Source organism: Gadus chalcogrammus, chromosome 22 (assembly GCF_026213295.1).
Source record: "Gadus chalcogrammus isolate NIFS_2021 chromosome 22, NIFS_Gcha_1.0, whole genome shotgun sequence".
Classification (NCBI taxonomy): Eukaryota; Metazoa; Chordata; class Actinopteri; order Gadiformes; family Gadidae; genus Gadus; species Gadus chalcogrammus.
In genome coordinates, this window is record NC_079433.1 from 1,151,667 (window position 1) to 1,174,274 (window position 22,608).

Consider the following 22,608-nt stretch of genomic DNA (forward strand, 5'->3'; position numbering starts at 1 on the left):
AGTGAAAACTTTACGTTGTCCTGGCAACCGGATTTTCAGTTCTAAACAACCGAACGAGAGATGGTGTTCTCCATTGCTTCCATGTGTTGTTTCTTTCAAAATTAAAATAAATCAATTTCAAGAGGTGAAAATCACTACCAATCGAAAAATGTCGAGGCGTTCATGTATTCCCCTGGGGTATTAAAAGGAAAAGTTTGTCAACGTTAGTTTAGTTTAGTTTTTTTTTTAATACGAAGACAATCTATTCTCAATATTACTTACATCATTGGTAAAGCAAACTCACAAATCAATTCGCAAAAAGATTGTTCCTTTTCTATAAAAGGTTTGTGTGCCATAGGATTTCCCCTTGTTAATTTGGTTTGTGTAGAACCGAAAATCTGTTGCTCTCGAAACGTGACGTCACACTTTACTACTCTTGTCTGTTCAGCCTTCAAAACGATAGCTGGTAAATTGTGAACAATGCATTAAACTGTAATCAGAAAACGCGGTTATATGCTATAAACCCGATAGTATCTTGGGTATAAAGGCTGGGACGAATTTCAAAGTCCACCTTATGTTGAAGTCAGAGTATAGACCGTGGCGATTCCCATTGAAACGAATGGCGCGGTGATTTTCTTCAAAACAAGAGCCGGTAAATTGTGAAAAATGAATTAAACTGTAATCAGACAACGCGGTTATATGCTATAGACCCTAGTATATGTGGAATAAAAGCTGGGAAGAATTTCGAATCATGTACAATGCATAACGTTAGCTCATAGCTGAGTGGACCATACCTCCCGTTGCCAAGTCGTAGCTAAGGTCCGTCCTATTTACTGGAGGAGTGAACAGTTGCATAAGAACCTTACGGGAGTGTACTGATTGGAAAATATCGTGCATTTTGAATGTCCAAATAGCACACCAATAACATTTTCGTCCTGTCTCGTCTCGTCAACGAAAACAAAATGACATTTCGTCATCGTTTTTATTATCACAGATCTATTTTTAGCTCGTCAACGTCTCGTCTTAGTCACGGAAAAAAGGTCGTTGACGAACATTTTTCGTCATATTTTTCGTTAACGAAATTAACACTGGTTGAGACCAAACCGAGCTCCACAGCCGAACAGAGCTGGGACTCTGGCAGCGTCCCAGCAGACACGGTGGCTGTGTGTCAATCAGTGGTAATCAACGGAGACTAACCCAAGGCCTTCCTCCACAGGGACCCCAGGGCCCTGACGGGAGGGACGGCAGACCTGGCAACCCCGGCCCTGCTGGGCCCCCAGGACCCCCTGGCCTCGGCAGAGTAAGTATCCTATAGGGGCCGACTTGGTCAACTGCTGGGTGGGGGGACTGAAGGTGGATGTTGGTTCTAAAATGTGACTGTGTGGGGGACTGAAGGTGGATGTTGGTTCTAAAGTGCTGCTGGGTGGGGGAACTGAAGATGGATGTTGGTTCTAAAGTGTTCCTAGGTGGGGGAACTGAATGTTGATGAAGGCCTCTCAGTAAATAAGGTTAACCGGCTGGTATATCCTATTGTAACCGTAAGGTATAGAAGCTACAGGAAGATGCTGATTTGCTGTTCATCTGTTTGATAAACGATCAAGCCCTTAAACTCACCTGACCCAAATTCTGGCACAATTATAGCAATGGAACAGACAATAACCTATGATTTAGAAAATAAGTATATTGTATTGTATGAATTTTTATATGTATATTTTGTCTCTTATTCTGGTTTTTATTTTTCACTCCAACAGAACTTTGCTGCTCAGTATGATCACAACAAAGGCGCTGATATTGGTCCCGGCCCCATGGTGAACACACACACACACACGCACGCGCGCGCGCACGCACGCACGCACGCACGCACGCACGCACGCACGCACGCACGCACACGCGCACACACGCGCACGCACGCGCGCGCACGCACGCACACATGCACAAACTCTGAGACACACACACCTGCAGTTTTGTGGTAACTCTCCAACAATAACACTATGTATTCACACATACACATCACCACACAGAACTACCAATAAGAACCCATCGAAGTCTGAAGACCTTTCCATGTCAGAGCACACCTGTCAAATAGGTTTCCGCTACAGTGTTCACTGTCATTCCCAATCCATGGATTATTCCCATGGAGTTCTGGGATTTATGCCACTTTATGGCATGCATTCTCACCTTAGCTTTCAGTCCAGTCAATGGACTCATCGTCAAAGAAATACTTCCACACATTTCTGGACTACTGTAAGTGTGGTTTTATAACACAAAACCCTTTCTGTTGTATAGCATTCTGTCCTCAGCGGCATATCTTACTCACAGCCCACAACATGCACAGCCACTGGTGTTGGACATTGCTGTAGTTTGACCTTTGATTTCTTTCCTCTATCTCCAGGGAATGATGGGAATGAAAGGCCAACCTGGACTTCCCGGCCCCCCTGTAAGTACCCACACACACACACACACACACACACACACACACACACACACACACACACACACACACACACACACACACACACACACACACACACACACACACACACACACACACACACACACACACACACACACACACACACACACACACACACACACACACACACACACACACACACACACACACACACACACAGCTAGTTGATTTATAGCATGCAATTCGTGGGGCTGACAATGTCCTGTTTTTTATGCTGCTAAGCTAGCAAGTGCTAACGTAGTAGTAAACAAACCCAAGTTCGACGCTGAAATGTTTCTATTTATTTTGTAGGGAGAAAGAGTGATAATCCCTTGAGTCCGGACTTTGTTCCATCTCTTTTCAACTACGTTCCATCTCCAGAGAAGAGGAAAAGAAAAATGAGACTGGAGGTTTTCAACAGACGACAGAGAGCAAAGCTACAGAAGATGGAGCAGACAAAGCTATCTGCGAAAGCCATCCCTCCCAGGTGAATATTTAAGTTCCTTAACCTGGTCAACCCCACTTCCATGGACTTGGGAAAATTATAAACCAATTTGTTTTTGTACAATTCATTGTAGGTTTAATAACACCCAATGAGCTAAAAAACATAACATCTGTGACTGGGCTGAAATCATCACACACCTATACCGACTTGCATTTGGCAGCCACTGACTATGCATGTGATTGTCACTGTCATTGTCAATATCCCTGTCATTGTCTTTCTATTCATTTATTTTATTACATTGTTTATTTATCATATACCGACTATAAAGCACTTTTGGATGTAAATGTGCTATACAAATACAATTTACTTACTTTCTTACTAACGAAAGCTAGTATACTGCAGAAAACAGAGAGTGACTGACAAAAGAATGACAAACTGTCATCAGTAGTGACAGTTTATACTACTTTTGTTTTCACCAGAGCATCAACAGATTGTCCCCAAGACTGCAACAAGGATCCTACTGCAGAGCAAAGTCCCACCACAGAGCCTTTGAAGGAATCTACCCATGAAGAACCTGGAAACGATGTCCAGCCTGTTCTCCATGAGGAGGATCCAGCAACCCCACCATGCACCACTGAAACCTGTGGTAAACGCGTCCAATCTCTTGAGCAAGAATGCCAAGCTCTGAGGACTGAAAATATGTTGTTGAAGGAAAAAAATGAATAGGACTACACTGAATGAGATGAGCTTGCATAACGATGATAAAAGGGTTCATACTCTCACTGGTTTATCAGCATTCTCCATTCTCATGACAATTTTTCATATTGTGGCTCCTTTTCTCCAACTTAAATCTAGTTTAACATGTTTTCAGCAGTACATGTTAACTTTAATTAAGCTTAGAATGAACTTGTCCTTTGAGTTTTTGGCTTTTTATTTTGACATTGACTCAACCACTGTTTCAAAGCTCTTCAAACACTGCATTAGTGTGATGCATTGTAGACTGGTGCCAAGTCTGGTGTTGTGGCCTGACAGAGAATACTTAAGAAAATCTCTTCCATATGCATTTCGAAACCGTAGCTTTGAAAAGACAGTTTGCATTATAGATTGTTTTGAAATATTTCTAGAGAAACCCAGTAGATTGCTAGCCAGTGCTCAGTGTTACTCATCATACAAATCACACCACACAATGAAATATTTAATTGCAATTTGCCCTCGAGGTTCCATTTGTTTCATTTCCGCTGGATGGGGAGGTCGCACAAGTGATACGTTTATCACAGAACAAAGTCACTTTTTATCTCATTTGCTCCCAGGGGACGTAGTTTTAGCGGACAGAGGTTGTCTGGTTAAAGAGTCCATTGAGAGATGCCAAGCTGAATTAAAAATTCCAGCATTTACTCGTGGATAGAAGCAGTTAGATCCTGCTGACTTGGAGAACACCAGACGTCTAGCCTCTCTTAGGATACATATTGAAAGAGTGATAGGAGTTCTCCGTCAAAAGTACACAGTCTTGCAAAGCACTGTCCCCATATGTTTCACGGACATAGACAGGGAAAATGATGTGGCCTACCTTGACAAGATGGTGAGCGTGTGTTGTGCACTTACAAATGTGTCTGAATCTGTGGTGTCCTTCCAGTGATGGGGATGTACAGTAAATTGAACTGATGTGACTGGCTACAGATGTGCTCAACCAGCAAATAAACCTTTGTGACTCACACTTCTTGCTTGCTTGTCGTGACATTATTTTTAATCACTCGCTATTCTGATGCGATCACATCGTTTCTCTTTGCAGATCAAGCTGCACATCCACCCATTCTAACTTGAGTTCCACCCAAACAGATATTTGTTCTGGTGTGTTTTATATGAATGACCCACCCATGTTTCATATCCCTGATTGCTACAGATATCTAATACAAATTATGGGGAAGAGAACAATATTGGTTTAACAACTGTTTATTCATAAATAACAGTACAGTATCAGCTACTACAAACAACTCATTTCACAGTCTCCTCACTAAGGTTTTCTTCTTTGGGCATTGATCACTTTTCGGCAGATGGGACATACCCACTGTTTTGGGACCCTTTTCATGCGAAGGCAGGTCTGGTGAAACTTTGGTAACACTTTATTTGAAGGTGTATACATAAGACTGTCATAAGACTGTCATTACACTGTCATAACCATGACATGACACCTGTCATGAACATTATGAATAGTTATGACTGTCATAAAGTGTCATTCGGTCAATTATGTCACGTTTAATGCAACATTGACATTGTATGAGATGTCTTTGTTATGACAACCTGACATAAGCTGAGACAAAATAACTTGTCGATTGTCTTTGTTATGACAACCTGACATAAGCTGAGACAAAATAACTTGTCGATGTCTTTGTTATGACAACCTGACATAAGCTGAGACAAAATAACTTGTCGATGTCTTTGTTATGACAACCTGACATTAACGAAGACAAAATATCTTAATAATAATAATAATACATTTAATTTAGAGGCGCCTTTCAAAACACCCAAGGTCACCCAAGGACATCTTGTCGATGTCTTGGTTATGTCGACTTGACATTAACCAATAACATGACCTGTCATAAACATGTCATAGGCTTCATAATGAAATGTAAAGAAACTATTTCGATTCATGCAAGATTACATTAAACTGTCATATGCGGAATGTTTTGACATTGACTGTCATGAGACCTTCATTGTACTGTCATGAATGATTCTGTTTGCCTCAAGTAGTGAAACAATTTGGACAGTTCAATAACACGTCATGAAGCGTTATTACACTGTCTAATGCCTTTACAACAGGCTCATGAATGATTCTGTTGGCCTCAAGTAAAGTGAAACAATTTGGACATTTCAATAATATGTCATGAAGCGTCATTACACTGTCTAATGCCTTTACAACAGGCTCATGAATGATTCTGTTGTCCTCAAGTAAAGTGAAACAATTTGGACATTTCAATAATATGTCATTAAAAGTTACTACACTGGCTAATTTTGACATTGATTGTCATGAGACCTTTATTATACTGTCATGAATTATTCCCTTTACCTCAAAGTGAAACAATTTGGACTTTTCAGTAAATGTTATTACACTTAATTACACACACAGTGTGCAGTAGTCAGAGCTTCATAAATGTAACATGAAGCATTTGGGTATTACATGAGGAAATACCTAAACAAAAGCAATATAAGTCAAGACAGTCTTTTATTTACATTAAGACACAAAACAAAAAATGTATACAGTTGTGGCCAAAATGAAATAAGAACCACTTAAAAAAAAAAAGCACTTTCCCGTCCTTAAATGAACAAGTATGGGAACAAAACAGTTACATTAAAATAAATAATATTTTAAACGGCTGCTCAAAATAGATAAAAAACCATAAACACCAGATGTTTTGTTGAGGGGATTGTGAGGAGATATTCACTGATTTGAACAAACTTTCAGTCTTGCTCATGCCCCTTTGAACCTAGAACCCATGCCCCTTTGAACCTAAAACCCAAACCATTAAGTATATTTGTACATTATCGGGAGGAGCTTGCCCTTTTTTTGTTTTCAGTTATGACCTCTGCCATATCCTTTGTAATAGCATTCCTGCAGCGCTCTGCGAAGTCGGCTATCTTATCATCGTGCTCTCTATTGAGCTCTTTGAAACGATCCGGGAAGGTGAGGAACAGCTCTGCAATCACAGCAGTCCTGGCAATTCTCCCATAAAGACTCGATCACTGATAAGTATGAACAGGATTTATTTAAATAACGACATGGGAATATTTTGCATGGTAAATCTTGGCATGAGCCACGTCACTGATCCAGGGTGACGTGCAGACTCGGCGTATCCTGCCAGGACTAGCAGGGGCGGAGCCTTCCCCTGGACAAGTAGACTGAGGCCGACCTGGTGGTGGTGGGGTGGATGGAGGTGCGTCGAACGAAGACCTGAGCAGCAAAGACATATGTTAGACTACTCTTTATAGAGCAGGTGTAGGCAGGTGATTGGTAGCTGGTGATTGGTGGCCAGCCGCGCGTGATTTGAGTCCTCCTGGTAGAACTACCAGCAAGCTTAACATTTCTCCCATAAAGACTCGATCACTGATAAGTATGAACAGGATTTATTAAATAAACGACATGGGAATATTTCGCATGGTAAATCTTTGGCATGAGCCCCGTCACTGATCCAGGGTGACGTGCGGACTCGGCGTATCCTGCCAGGACTAGCAGGGGCGGAGCCTTCCCCAAAAGAGAGGACGTAGGCCTACGCCGGAAATAGGTGATAACTCGGCATGTCCTGCCGGGACTGGCAGGGGCGGAGCCGACCCCAAAAATAGAATAGCGAAAGGGGGTAATGAGACCATACATACCGCGTAGAAGAAGTGGACAAGGATCTATACTGCTTCTGGAAGATAAAAGGCATACCCAATATACGACATATTAAGAGTCAATCATACATACCGTAAAACGATAAGCTTAAAACCGTCAGCGAGATCGATGAATCACGTAAAAGCAGTTGACTTAAAATACCTCAGCGAGATCAATTAATATTAGAGCACTCTGCAGCTGTTACGCAGCGAGCCACGAGTGCTTTCGTGCTGTACCAACTGCCGTGGTCGATTCACTCTCCGGGGTCGCTGCGTGACCCGAGTGCTTTCGCGTTGAACCACCGATGTGGTCAACGAACTCACGAGTGCCCTTGATGTGCCACCGACGTGGTCACGCACTCACCGGTGTTGCTGCAGCAAATATTGTGAACTTCCATGTTGAACACCGACGTGATCAATGAACTCACGAGTGCCCTTGCTGTGCCACCGACGTGGTCACGCACTCACCGGTGTTTGCTGCAGCAAATATTGTGTACTTCCGTGTTAAACACCGACGTGTTCAATGAACTCCGAGTGCCCTGCACTTGAGTGTTTGATATTATGCCACCGACGTGGTAATTAAAGGTGCATGTGCCCGAGTTGTGCCCACCGACGTGGTCAACGCACTACCGGGGTTGCTGCAGCAAACGTGGAGTTCTGTGTTGTACCGCACCGACGTGCGCAACGAACTCACGAGTGCTTGAGTTATTCCCACCGACGTGGGCAACGCACTCACCGGGGTTGCTGCAACGAACGTAGAGTTCTGCGTTGTACCGCACCGACGTGCGCAACGAACTCACGAGTGCTTGAGTTTTTCCCACCGACGTGAGCAACGCACTCACCGGGGTTACTGCAGTCAAACCATGAGTATAGATAACGTGCCACCGACGTGGTCATACTCACGAGTGCCCGAGTTGTTACCACCGACGTGGTCAACGCACTCACCGGGGTTGCCGCTGCAACCTTGAGTTTTATTTTCCTATGTACGCCACTGACGTGACAGCGAACTCAAGAGTTTTTCTAGATGATCCACCGACGTGGTCACACTCGCCGGGGTTGCTGCAGGTTAACCTGAGTTATGAAACCGAATTTTGCTTTATGAATTTAGTACCTGATAACCACCACCACCAGTAGTTGCAAATAGTGTTGCTTTTGACACCGAAAGTTATGACTAAATGTCGTCATCAACAAACCTTTATCGCGTGAGGAAAACAATGCTGGTCATATGACAATACTATAATTAAATGCGTAGTGCAATGTTGTTGGCGAATACGAACGAGACTGAAAGTGTTTTTACAAAATAAGACTGCTAAAATGTCTTCATTTCCGTTGACCTAAACTAGGCGATAAACTGTAATAACGTTTTTGTCCTAACGGAACTTCAACTGTTTAAGACATAACATCAATTTTCGACCGTTTACCTTATTTAACAAATCTACGCACTTGTATCTTTGATGATACCTAAACGGAATTTCAATATGTTGCATATTCTTGAAGAAAGTTGTCCAATCCCGGGATGCTTTTAACTGACTTCATTTATTATAAAGTCGGCGTGTTTCGGTATGGTAACTGAAGCTTAACGGAGGGAATTGTATCTAACGCGTGAGAGAGGAAAATACCGTGATCTACTTCAAGCCCCCGGGCATAGGCCCGGGGTGGCTCTCTGCCGTCTACCTATTGATCTCTGGCCTCTCGAGTTCGAAACCACCGCTAGAGGAGGACGTCAAGTGGGCGTGGCCTAGTGGGCGTTGGCCGGGTGACGTAAAGGCTTCGGCTCCTTCTATAGTGGAGCAGCCTTCAATAAGGTTTTGCTCCCCTTGTGGCTATGTGAGGAGAATGCAGCTTCTTAAAATACTTATCACATATCACAAGAAAGAGTATGAACGTGTCTAAACTAATAAAACAAAAGTGACACCTTGACACAAAGACTAAGACTAGAATGGAAACAGGCCGCCAAAAACAGCTGTAGTAGCAAACGTGATAAACCTGCCTTAACCGACGTTAGAGCATCGTGGCGCTTGAAGGGAAGAACCATGAATTCGACCGGATGTAGGATTCGTAAGCTGTGGAAGACCGCCTTCCCAGCCGTTTGATAGACACGACCGGCAACCCTTGTTCAGCTTTTAGATGAAAAATGCCTTGCAGAGAAGGTGACATCAGCGAAGTTAGGCCCCGTGTAGGGGAAAAAGTCTGAGTAGGAGACATGTCCGCATTTGCGCATAAACCAAGAACGCATAACCCGAGAACGCATAAACCCGTAAAAACGCATGAACCCGTAGAAACGCATGAACCCGTAGAACACATGAACCCGTAGAACACATGAACCCGTAGAACACATGAACCCGTAGAACACAAGAACCCGTAGAACACATGACCCGTAGAACACATGAACCCGTAGAACGCTGTGAGAAACACTGACTCGAGTAATATGTTAAATAAGGATGAAAACTCCAGAAAGAGCACACTAATCTATTCAAATATCGAGTGAGTTGGAGTGGCCAACACACATAAATAATTGTAATACACCAAAATTGTTAATTGACATACATGGCTAAACAAGCAAATGAAAAATTAAATACCCCGTGTAGGGGAAAAAGTCTGAGGTAAGAGACGTGTACGCATGAACGCATGAACCCGGGAACGCATGAACCCGTAGAACTGTGAGAAAACACCGTCTCGAGTAATATGTTAAAATAAGGATGAAATCTCCCAGCTCTGAGAGAGCACACTAATCTTTTTGAGATATCGAGTGCGTTGGAGTGGCCTACACGCGTAAATAATTGTAATAGGCCTACACCAACATTGTTAACTGTCATACGTAGCTAAACGAGCAAATGAAAAATTAAATACCAAACGCGACTGAAACTATTACAATAAGACTATAAATAATAATATAAAATGATACCATAATGTACCCGTTCTTTGTCTTTGGATCTTTTGAATAAATTGAACGATATGTGAATCGCATTGCGAGCAGAGGAACGTGAGAGTAGTGAGCAGCAGCTGAACCATCTAAAGCTCTTCGTCAATAAAACCCTTTTAATAATAATACAGTTACCACAGTGCCTAAAACCCATCAACTTCATTCATATTAAAGTGAAGGGAAAAACCTCAGACACAAGGAGTTAACCGAACAGTTGCACGGTATAAAGATAATTCTGAACCTTTGATTGCGGACGTAGAGTTCTGTGTGTACCACCCGACGTGTGCAACGAACTCTACGAATTCAACCGGATGTAAAATCCGTATGCTGTGGAAGACCACCTTCCCAGCCGTTTTGACGCTGCTTTGTTATCGCAAAACATGGTATACGTTAACGCCGCCATGCTTTGCCCCACAGAACGCTAGCTGCTACGATAGCGTAAAGCTCGAACGCGCAGACGACTCGGACACCGAGGGCGAACTTACCAGCTTCGACTGCCATCCCTCAGCAAACCATTGCCCTTGGAATAAACCCCCTAACCCAACCGAGGAGCCGCAACCTGAAGCTGGACTGTAGAGCTGTGAGAGAAAATACGCTGCGGGGGCTAAACGCGGGGACTGCAGTAGCCATGGTAGCAGTGGGCACGTGCCAGGTGCGTAGCCTGTGAAGGCGGAGCAAGCCGAGCCTGATGGTTGCTGGAAGTAGAAAGGCGCCGTGGCGACCGACGACAGCGGGTTGGGGGCCTGGACCCGTCCGGGAGTTCCGCATTGGCGTTTCGACGGCGTCCATCCTGGCGCCAATGCTTTGCACCAACTCGGCGAGGGTTTGTAGAACCAGGCGGATGTCCGTGTTGGGAACTTGTTGGTGGTGTTGTTGAGGATACCGGGGACCGAAAAAAACGGCTTTCTGCGCATCGCTTGCCGGGACCAGAAGTAGTAGGCCGACCAGCACGAATCCGAAGTTATAACCTCTTGGTGTGTATTAACCGACGTAGCAACTAAGCGACGGATAATCAGAAGCACAGTAAAGCAGCAATATGCGTCGAACGAAGACTGAGCAGCAAAAGACATATGTTAGACTACTCTTTATAGAGCAGGTGTAGGCAGGTGATTGGTAGCTGGTGATGGTGATTGGCGGCCAGCCGCGCGTGATTTGAAGTCCTCCTGGTAGAACTACAAGCAAGCTTAACATTTTAGAATCAGTAGGGAACGTGTTGCATGCGAGTTAATGAATGCGTTAATAGTGTCCACTAGACCACTAGATATCAACTAGACTACACCCACTGCTGGTCCTCCACCAACACCACCCACCACAGCGGACCTCAGTCCTCACCAACCCATTTATAGTAACTCACCCATATCAGGATTCCTGCCCTCGACCACGCCCCCGGCAGAACCATTACCCAACGTGTATTGATCCCTAGCTCACCTGACATAGTCCAATGGTCCCCACTGACCCCAGCCTCTCCCCCCCCCCCTCCCCCCTCTCCACCTCCTTCCTTTTGTTCTAGACCATCAAATGTAGATCAACCCAGGACCCCCCCCACCAAACCATTGGTACCCCCCTATCCTAACGGGAAAGCCTCCCTGTGGGCTCTGGCCATTAGGAAGCCTCTTATCATTATGGGGGATTCTAACATCGCCCCTATCCCCACATTTAAACGGTCGGAGGTTCAGGCCCACAGTTTCCCGGGAGCGACCCTCAGACACCTCACTGCAGTCCTGCTTAGATTCCCCTCCCCCAGGCCTGGCATCAGACCGGTGGTTTTTCGGTAGACATAAACAACAGTCTTAGGGAACAAGCCGTCACCGTTATCAAAGACATCGACGACTCGTTGGAACAGCCAGAGCTAAAGTCCCTCAGGCCCGTTTCGTCATTCCTCTCCTCTCTGTTTCCATCGAGCTATCCGTTCACCAGCTCCACTGCACTGAGGCCTTCAGCAGCTTTGTGAGAGACAGCATAGAGGAGGTGGACCCCCGACGCGGTCACCTTAAACAACGGTCTCTCCTTCAACTCCAGACGACCCAGGACAGCGTCCATTGGGCTCCGGGGACGGGGGTTAGGGCTATGCTAACCATAACCCTAACCCTTACCCTCTTATTCATTGGAGGCTTCTTTTATGTGAAAGGATGGTATGGATGTGTGAATGGTTTTACTATGTCTTATTTATCTTTATTTATATTCCTATTTATTAATTAATTTAATCTATTTTGCACTCCCAGCACTTATCTTTACCCTGTGTGTTTTTAATACTTGCATGATTTTACCATGTTTTATGCTTTTACCATGTTTTTTATATATATATATATATATATATATGCATATGTGTGTGCAATTTTGGGGTTCCTTTATTTTTCACCCATGACTTCTACTGAGATTGCAGTGTGCTCCTTTTTATTCCTATATTTTGTATGAATGCGCATGATTCACTATTAATGAGAGGATGTGTATGGATGGGTCTGGATGCGTGTGTGGTGTGTGTGTGTGTGTGTGTGTGTGTGTGTTGTGTGTGTGTGTGTGTGTGTGTGTGTGTGTGTGTGTGTGTGTGTGTGTGTGCGTGCGTGCGTGCGTGCGTGCGTGTGTCTCTTGTTTTGCCCTCTACCCCAACGCCTTGCCAGGGTTGACAGATGGTATAAACTCCTCTCCATCAAACCACGCAGACGAAAAGTTGCAGTTCCCTCTTTATGGTGAGGTGAAGTAGGGTAAAACTGAGGAATCGAAGTACAGCATTTCAGTATGAGAATAACAGAATGCTGTAAAATTAGCTTAGCTACTAAGTTAGCTTGCTAACGTAAGAATATCCATCCATCTAATTTGTTTACAAAGTTTCCTTAATCTCATTATACATCAAACCCCCTTAACATATCAAAACAGATAACGTACCAACGATGCTTACAAAGGCCAACTTGAAACCAGAGGAGACGCAATTATGAAGACGAGTGTGAGTACCATGCTTTCCGATCAAGTGAATGTAGTGTAATGGAGTGCAAGGCATGCATATCAGAACGTATTCCAGAAAAATACCAAAGTTCGCCAGTAGATGGCATCACAGGACCATCAATAGACTGAATTACACTGAAGACTGAATTACACAGGAGAAAACATACATGTAACAGAACACATATGTTTATATATATATATATATATATATATATATATATATATATATATATATATATATATATATTTCTATGCGTGTGTGCGGGCGGGGTCCTCAGATCCCCCCTTTTATTTACTCTGATGTACTTTTCATCCTTTCCAATAGAAGTGTGTTTCTATGGGCCCGTTGGCTGTGTCACCGTCAGCAGTTACCAGGGACCGTCCTGCCGTCGCCTCTACCCACCACGGGACCACCACCCTCTCCGGCTACCCACCACGGGACCACCACCCTCTCCGGCTACCCACCACGGGACCACCACCCTCTCCGGCTACCCACCACGGGACCACCACTTCCACCGTCAGCAGGTCAGAGCCCCCTCACAGCTTCACCCTTTTCAAATAGATCTATCTTTATTGAAATGTATTCACCCTGGAGGCCTACCTACACCAATCGCACCAACACCACACAGCCACACTACCACGCACACAACAGACGCACGCTACCTCCCACACCTACATCCCGTTATAGACCCCCCAGCCTTCAGTATAGACCCCCACACACCCACCATCACCACAATAGACCCACACACACATATTAAACCACAGAACACACCAGACCCACACCAACACACCCACACACACAACCACTCAGACCACAAAGACCACCTCCACCATCCACCCGTCCACTCCTCCCACCACCACCAACACACACCCGGTACATTGCACCAGATGGCCCAACCCGTGGAAAAGACAAAGTATATTTTAAAATACTCCAGGCCCCTGCACCACAGGGACATAGCGGTGTCCTCCCGGGAACTCCCCAGGGGGATGTCACGACAGGTCCACAAATGATCACACTTCATCAAACCCGCATCACCCACAGACACCACATCACAAAGAAATAATGACAACACCAACACCGGGATGCACAATAACACGTTGATCCTAAAAGAACACTACACAACACACACACGATAGACCAACTCACACAAACACCCCAGCCCACCAACACACTCTCACTTAAGATCGCGACCAACTGGGCGCACAAGAGATTGGGCCACAGACTATTACCCACCACCTTACATCAACTAGAACACACACTACTCCATACACCGTCCGCCCCTCACTCACACTCATTACCAACCCACACCCCCTCAACCTACTCCCCCCCCCCCATACCGACCAGTCCCCATACCACCCCACCTCGAGCCTGGACCTTCCCCTCACCGACACCTCCACAGCCCACACTCAGCCACACAGATCCCCCCTCCCCCCCTCCCTCTGCCTCCCCAACCAGCACCCACACACACCCTAGATCACTCTATTCAGGCCCACGCCCCACACTGACGGAACTCACAACTATACACACAACCAGAACACAACAGACCCCCCCCTCACACAACCGGCCCTCCCCCTCCCCCCTCCCTCAAGGATAAGGGGTAGGGGTAGGGCCCCCACCTTCCCTACCTGCAGCAGGAGCCAGGACACCCACAGAGTCGCACCACACACCCTCCACACCACCTCAGATCAATTACCCCCCCAACTCAACCAACCCCCCACCCACCCCCCCACCCTCTCCCCCGCTCCACCCAGTCAGAAATCCTCTCACCAGATGAACCTCCACCTCAGAGGACCGAGCAACAACCAACACACCACCATACACCACCCTCTCTCCAGAGTTCCCCCTCACTCCATCCAGACACTTGCATCCAACCTCTCCCACTCCCAACCCCCGCAAGGAGACAATCATCCACCTAGACGCACAGGTCAATCATACCCATAACTCCCCACCAGATTCCACCCCACCCCACACACCAACACCCACCAGAGCCCTCCTTAGATCACACACACGCACCAACCTCATTGGGGACCTTGTTGACTCCATCTCACTAAAATCTATCCCCCCCCCCCCCCTCCCTCATAGGTGTCACCAGTGGCCTGGCGAAAAATCTAAGAGCAGTGATGAATGGGCCTACTAAGGTCAACACGACCACAACGAACCCAACTGACCAAAACTCTCCCCCCTCCCCCCACAACCTTCTTGCCAGGTCACTGTTGACACCAACCCTCCGGCCCCCACTGCCCCCCCCTACACTAGCCCCTCCAGATATCAAACCACAGTCCATCCCCTCCCCGACCAATCCTGCAGTCTTAAAATACTATCGACCCACCTACCATAAGGTTAGGGGGGGCCACAAGCTGCAGGATTGGTCGTACCTAGGACACACACCCACACTCATCATCGGCGACTCAAATCTCAACAGAATTCCCCCCCACACACGCACACATACAAATAGACAGTTATCCCGGGGCCACCATAGGACATATCTTACACATCCTACAGAAAACACCAACACACACTCACACACAAACAGTCATCCTTTCAGTCAGCATAAACAACATGAATCACAACCCCGAACTTACATCCATCAAACAAATATCGGCCCTTAATAAACAGGCTCTTACCACATTCCCCAACGCCACCATCCACTTCCCAGTCATCAACCACTCACCGAAACAACAGCAGAACCTACGCCACTCAACAGCTACACAGTCACTGATCTCAGTCCCATACTAGAAACTCCCCACGACACCTTCACCACTCAACCTGACAACATCCCAACCGGTACTTCCCTTAGCCCCCACCAGACCCCCCATATATACACCTCCACACACATTAACACACATCAGCTCAGCCACAATATATTAATTAATATATACACCTCCACACACACATTAACACACATCAGCTCAGCCACAATATGAATTAATATATACACCTCCACACACACATTAACACACATCAGCTCAGCCACAATATAATTAATATATACACCTCCACACACACACTAACACACATCAGCTCAGCCACAATATATGAATTAATATATACACCTCCACACACACATTAACACATATCAGCTCAGCCACAATATATTAATTAATATATACACTCCACACACACACACACACACACACACACATTAACACACATCAGCTCAGCCACAATATATAAATTAATATATACACCTCCACACACAAATGAACACACATCAGCTCAGCCACAATATATTAATTAATATATACACCTCCACACACACACACACACACACACACACACACACACACACACACACACACACACACACACACACACACACACACACACACACACACACCACACACACACACACACACACACACATTAACACACATCAGCTCAGCCACAATATATTAATTAATATATACACCCCCACACACACACACACACACATTAACACACATCAGCTCAGCCACAATATATTAATTAAGATATACACCTCCACACACATTAACACACATCAGCTCAGCCACAATATATTAATTAATATATACACCTCCACACACACACACACACACACACACACACATTAACACACATCAGCTCAGCCACAATATATTAATATATACACCTCCACAGACACATTAACACACATCAGCTCAGCCACAATATATTAATTAATATATACACCTCCACACACACATTAGCACACATCAGCTCAGCCACAATATATTAATTAATATATGCACCTCCACACACACATTAACACACATCAGCTCAGCCACAATATATTAATTAATATATTCACCTCCACACACACACATTAACACAGATCAGCTCAGTCACAATATATTAATTAATATACACCTCCACACACACACATTAACACACATCAGCTCAGCCGCAATATATTAATTAATATATACACCTCCACCACACACATTAACACACATCAGCTCAGCCCCAATATATTAATTAATACATACACCTCCACACACACATTAACACACATCAGCTCAGCCACAATATATTAATTATATATACACCTCCACACACACATTAACACACATCAGCTCAGCCACAATATATTAATTAATATGTACACCTCCACACACACACACATTAACACACATCACACGTTAAGTCTAGTTAACTCTAGTGTATCTCAGATAAACTAGAGTTCCTTAGAGATGTCCACCATTACAACCGGTCACTTAAGTGAACAGAACCCTTCCATGGCCGACCCGGTGGGCCCATTCCACCGCTTCAGGGGCCGTCCAGCTGGGGACCACCGCCGGGCGCCTTGTGGAGAACCTCACCCCACTCCACCGTACCAATAAACACACCGCCATGCATAACCACTCAACAACACTTTAGAAACACCCAACCCTGCTGAACAAGAATACACAGCACTTAGACACCTGCCTAATTACAAACACATAGTTATCAAACCCGCTGACCAAGGCTCCAAAACAGTCATCTTAGATACACAACAATACCTCTTAGAAGCACACAGACAGTCAGGGAATGCATTACATTACAGACCCATACAGGATCCACTCCAATTGGCCCAACAACAACCAATTTACATTATATTTACTGATCCCCATCAGTGTAAATACATCACACATAGACAGAAAGTATATCTGGGCGGTCCAGACACTCCACGCGAACGCCTGTTTTATCTTCTACCAAAGATCCACACGGCGCCTGAGTCCTGGACGGTCCCTTTCTTAGTGCCGCCTGGGCGGTCCATCGTCTCCCACTGTGGGAGCGAGTCCTCTGCAGCAGCTGAGTTTATAGAGTACCACCTCAACCCCATCTCCCGGAAACACCCCAGCTACACCCAAGATACCTACCACTTCATCCAAACACTGAATAGCACACCGGTTTCCACACAAGCGCTGTTATTTACAGTTGATCTAGGTCAGGCATGGGCAAACTACGGCCCGCGGGCCATATACGGCCCTTTGGGCTTTTTAAGCCGGCCCGCGGAACTTGTCCTAATAATATATAGTATAGCTGTCAAGCGATTAAAATATTTAATCGTGATTAATCGCATTAATGTCATAGTTAACTCACAATTAATCACGATTAATCGCAAATTATTTTTCTATGCTAAATATCCCTTGATTTTTTGTCCCATAATTCTTCTCATTTTAATTCTCTTATCAACATGGTGAAGTGCATCGGCTTGCCTTGTGCAAATGATTTTTTATTGATAACAACATTGGCATATACTGATCAAAACAGGACGATACAAAAAAAGGCTATAGTGCAATTAAACGACTGCTTTGAAAAAATGTCATTTGAACATAGCAGTCAGGCTACTGCTTCTTGGTTTTGAGCCAAAGAAAAAAAAAAACATTTTTTTTTAATAAATTAATTGCGTTATTCGCGCGCTAAATTTTTTAACGCCGTTAAAATTGGTTTGCGTTAACTCCGTTAATAACGCGTTTAACTGACAGCTCTAATATATATATATATATAATTTTTTTATTTTTTTATTTTTTATTTATGCCTCGGAAGACACATTGAGGATTAAGATCCTCATTTTCAATGGTGCTGAGGGTATATTATTATTATTAAATTACATTTTACCTTTCTCCTGTAATGCCCCCATTTCGCCTCTAGATGGCGCATGATCTTGCAATGCATGTGTGGGCCGTAGCGCCAGTTACAGGGTTTGTTTATATTTCTGAATTAGATACGGTGCTCCCTGCTGTGGAATGAGTGGATCACGAAAAAGAAAAGTTGACAATGAGTGCCGAGTTTTTAACACGGAGTGGACAAGAAAATACTTCTTCACTGAATTCCAATCGAAGGCTGTATGCCTGATATGCAGAGAAACTGTCTCGGTTTTCAAGGAGTACAATATCAGCCATCACTTTACTACGAAACATGCGAACTACGCTAGCAATCTGTCAACGCAAGAACGGGTGGCTACGGCTCAGAGGTTGGCGGCTAATTTAAAGACTCAGCAAAACATTTTTCACCGACAAACTGCGATTCAAGAGTCAGCTCCCAAGGCAAGTTTTTTCTTGCCTTGGGAGAAGGTATCTTGTGCCCGGAGAACAAAAGCAAATTTGAAAATGTCAGTTTATCACGCAGGACTGTGACTCGCCGTGTGGAACTGATTGATGAAAATATAGTCAGCCAATTAAACAAAAGTCTGATTCCTTTGAGTTATATTCATTAGCACTGGATGAAATTACTGACGTAAAAGACACTGCTCAGCTCCTCATTTTTCCGAGGCATTGACGACAGTTTTACAATAACAGAGGAGTTTTTGACCATGGAGTCAATGAAAGGAACAACGCGGGGAGAGGACTTGTATAACCAGGTGTCTGCTGTCATCGAAAGAATGAAGCTTCCTTGGAGTAAACTTGTCAATGTCACAACGGATGGATCGCCAAATTTAACTGGCAAAAATGTTGGGCTGCTGAGAAGAATCGCGGATAAAGTGAAAGAGGAAAACCCTGACCAGGATCTTATTTTCCTTCACTGCATCATCCATCAGGAATCCCTGTGCAAGTCTGTATTGCAGCTTAATCATGTCGTGAATCCAGTCGTAAAACTCGTGAACTTTATACGAGCAAGGGGACTTTAGCACTGTCAGTTTATCGCGTTCCTGGAGGAAACTGATGCGGATCATCAGGACTTGCTGTACCACTCTCGCGTCCGCTGGCTAAGTTTGGGGAAAGTGTTACAACGAGTGTGGGAGCTGAAAGATGACATCATTGCATTTTTGGAGTTGATGGGGAAATCTGACGAGTTCCCTGAGCTAAGCGACAAGAACTGGCTTAGTGACTTTGCGTTTGCTGTGGACATATTGTCACACATGAATGAGCTGAATGTGAAACTACAGGGGAAAGATCTGTTTGTTCACAACATGTACAAACATGTGAAAGCCTTCATCTCCAAGCTCACTTTGTTCTCCAGACAAATTGCGAACAAAACATTCGCTCATTTCCCAAACACTTGCCATGCAGGAAGAGGCACCGCGAAACGCAAAAAAATACTGCAAATCACTTGAGGACCTGCATGGAGAATTCAGCCGTAGGTTCTCTGATTTTGAAAAAATTGAACCGTCACTTCAGTTGGTGTCCTGTCCCAAGACCCTGACACAGCACCAGAGGAGCTGCAGTTGGAACTGATAGATCTTCAGTCTGACGCCGTCCTAAAGGAGAAGTTCAACTCTGTTAAACTGAATGACATTTATGCTTCACTTAACAAAGCCACATTTCCAAACCTCCGGAGGGCTGCCCAGAAGATGCTGACTTTGTTTGGCTCGACTTATGTATGTGAGCAGACATTCAGCGTCATGAACGCCAACAAATCCCGTCACAGATCGAGGTTAACGGATCAGCACCTCAGCTCTATCCTGAGAATTGCCACAACCAAAATAACTCCAGACTTGGATGCACTGGCAAAACTGGGAGATCAACAACACTGTTCCCACTGAAACTGAAGGAGATGTGCTGCTGCAGCGAGGTAGGAGCCAAATCTCCTACACACAGCCTGCGTGGCTGTTAATGTAAATAAAGATGAGGTAAAAACATTTATTTTTTTTAATTATTATTATTTATTATTTACAATTTTGGTTTGGGCGCAGTGAGGTAACATTTTTTTTATTATTATTATTATTTATTATTTACAATTTTTGTTTGGGCGCAGGCCTCAGATGTTTGATCAGTCACGTTACGACATGTTTTTGCATTGTTCATGTTCTTGCAAATAAAAAATGTTACCTGTTAAAGGCCAAATCCTTTCGTGTGATGATTTTTACACGTCATTTATATTAGTTCCCAAATCTCCTACACACAGCCTGCGTGGCTGTTAATGTAAATAATAAAGATGAGGTAAAAACATTTTTTTTTTTTAATTATTATTATTTATTATTTACAATTTTGGTTTGGCCAAATCCTTTCGTGTGATGATTTTTACACGTCATTTATATTAGTTCACACAAACACTCCATCCATCTGTTCCTGGCCCGGCCCCTCTGTCAAATTTTAGAACCCAATGTGGCTCCAGAGTCAAAAAGTTTGCCCACCCCTGATCTAGGTTCATTGTACACCAACATGGACATGGATGCGGGCTGTCCGCTCTGCCCTCCTCCGGTACCCAGACCCCGACAGGCCCCCCAGCCACCTGTTGGAGTCACTGACCATCAACCTGCAGGAAGGACTTTGTTTATAACAACAAGCATTACCTCCAGACACACGGGACGGCGACGGGCAACAAGGTCCCTCCTAGCTATGAGAACGTCTACATGGCGTGGTTCCAACGTTCTGCTCTGCAGTCTTGCCCGTTGCTGCCACAGGTGAACTGTCGGATCCTGGACGACATCTTTAGGCTCTGGCCACATAGCTTAGATCACTTTCTGCAATTCATACACCTATTCAGTACACATCACCCTAGTATTAAGGTGAAATACAACATGCAACACATCGATTTCTAATCACAACAGTTTCTTTCCCAGACACAAACGCATCACACACAGTCCTTCACACAGAAGTTGGTTTCAAACCCAGCGGCACTCCCCCATGAAGTAGCTTTCACCCCAAGCCCACGTTGGGTGGGTATTATTAAATCGCCTTAACCCCTCGTCACCCACTGTCTCACCTTACCCCCTCGTCACCCACTGTCTCACCTTAACCCCTCGTCACCCACTGTCTCACCTTACCCCCTCGTCACCCACTGTCTCACATTAACCCCTCGTCACCCACTGTCTCACCTTAACCCCTCGTCACCCACTGTCTCACCTTACCCCCTCATCACCCACTGTCTCACATTAACCCCTCGTCACCCACTGTCTCACCTTAACCCCTCGTCACCCACTGTCTCACCTTAACCCCTCGTCACCCACTGTCTCACCCTAACCCCTCGTCACCCACCGTCTCACCTTAACCTCTCGTCACCCACTGTCTCACCTTAACCCCTCGTCACCCACTGTCTCACCTTAACCCCTCGTCACCCACTGTCTCACCCTAACCCCTCGTCACCCACTGTCTCACCCTAACCCCTCGTCACCCACTGTCTCACCTTAACCCCTCGTCACCCACTGTCTCACCTTAACCCCTCGTCACCCACTGTCTCACCTTAACCCCTCGTCACCCACTGTCTCACCCTAACCCCTCGTCACCCACTGTCTCACCTTAACCCCTCGTCACCTACTGTCTCACCTTAACCCCTCGTCACCCACTGTCTCAACTTAACCCCTCGTCACCCACTGTCTCACCTTAACCCCTCGTCACCCACCGTCTCACCTTAACCCCTCGTCACCCACCGTCTCACCTTAACCCCTCGTCACCCACCGTCTCACCTTAACCCCTCGTCACCTACTGTCTCACCTTAACCCCTCGTCACCCACTGTCTCACCTTAACCCCTCGTCACCCACTGTCTCACCTTAACCCCTCGTCACCCACTGTCTCACCTTAACCCCTCGTCACCCACTGTCTCACCTTAACCCCTCGTCACCCACTGTCTCACCTTAACCCCTCGTCACCCACTGTCTCAC

At 45.2% G+C, this 22,608-nt stretch overlaps 1 long non-coding RNA gene and 1 pseudogene across 1 annotated transcript; both read left to right on the forward strand.

Moving 5' to 3' along the window:
* LOC130376144 (basic proline-rich protein-like) overlaps positions 1 to 22,608 on the forward strand; it is a 175,953-nt pseudogene that overhangs the window by 122,009 nt on the left and 31,336 nt on the right.
* On the forward strand, positions 1,072 to 4,976 carry LOC130376109 (uncharacterized). The gene is made up of 5 exons (XR_008893946.1): positions 1,072 to 1,279; positions 1,731 to 1,787; positions 2,372 to 2,416; positions 2,744 to 2,918; positions 3,356 to 4,976. It is a non-coding gene; the product is annotated as an uncharacterized LOC130376109 (long non-coding RNA).